Source organism: Silene latifolia, unplaced genomic scaffold (assembly GCF_048544455.1).
Source record: "Silene latifolia isolate original U9 population unplaced genomic scaffold, ASM4854445v1 scaffold_171, whole genome shotgun sequence".
In the NCBI taxonomy this organism is placed as follows: Eukaryota; Viridiplantae; Streptophyta; class Magnoliopsida; order Caryophyllales; family Caryophyllaceae; genus Silene; species Silene latifolia.
Window position 1 is genome coordinate 180,433 of NW_027413148.1, and position 1,125 is coordinate 181,557.

Genomic DNA, 1,125 nt, shown 5'->3' on the forward strand with positions numbered 1-1,125 from the left:
ATGTTGTTGATGGTGATGTCTTTTGCTTGGCTATGTTTTTGCATTTGAGTGAAAAATTCTTGTTGATTCTTTTGCATTTGGAGGACCGCTTTTTGAACATCAAAACCTTGGTCATTTTGTTGGTTGTATGGAGTTTGATTTTGATAACCTTGGTTTTGGTTGTAAAAGGGTCTTTGATTTTGGTTTCTCATGGGAGGTGGAGTGTATGTTGGTTGAGGGTTTTGAACATTTTGGCTTTTGTATGAGAGATTTGGGTGGAATTTGGTGTTTTCATTGTAATAGTTGGAATAAGGGGTTCCACTTTTGTATGCTTGAAAAGTATTCACTTGCTCATTTGTTCCCCTACATTCGCTTTGGTCATGTCCCAAAGTTCCACAATTCTCACATATTCCATTTGGGATTGATGAAGATGCTACCATGGCATTAACATGATGCTTTGGTGATTTTGAGGCTTATTCAAGCTTAGCCATAGACTTTTCAACTTCAGGTTGATGGTATCAATATGAGCACTAAGTTGAGAACCCAATTGATTAATAGAGTCCACTTCATGGTTTCCTCCTCTAGTAGCCTTGCGAGGTCTACTATATTGTGAATTATGGACCGCCATTTCCTCAATCTTGTTCCAAGTTTGATTATCGTCAACTTCGGTGAACATACCATTTGATCCCATGCTGAGAATGTTTCTTGAGTCTTCATAAAGACCATTCCAAAATTCATGTACCAAGAACCACTCGCCTAGTCCATGATGAGGACATGAGCGACAAGTTCCTTTGAATCGCTCCCAAGCTTCATACAAAGATTCTTCGTCCCTTTGCTTAAAACCTGTGATTTGAGCTCTTAGCATGTTAGTCTTTTCCGGAGGGTATAACTTTTTGTAAAAAGCTAGAGCCAACTTCTTCCAAGAGTCAATTCCAAGAGTAGCCTTATCAAGGCTCTTTAACCATTGTTTTGCGGTACCAATTAGAGAAAAAGGAAATAAGACCCTTCGAATTTGGTCTTGAGTCACTCCGGTTTGTGAAATTGCATCACAATAGTCACAAAAAGTCTCCATGTGAGAATGAGGGTCTTCACTAGGCATCCCTCCAAATTGGCTTCTTTCGACTAATTGGATAAATGCGGATTTTG

At 39.1% G+C, this 1,125-nt stretch overlaps 1 non-coding gene across 1 annotated transcript; it reads left to right on the top strand.

Annotated features, from left to right (window-relative positions):
• The first annotated feature begins 737 nt into the window (after positions 1-737).
• LOC141638077 (small nucleolar RNA R71) lies at positions 738-844 on the top strand. The gene has a single exon (XR_012541984.1). It is a non-coding gene; the product is annotated as a small nucleolar RNA R71 (small nucleolar RNA).
• The last annotated feature ends 281 nt before the right edge of the window (positions 845-1,125 follow it).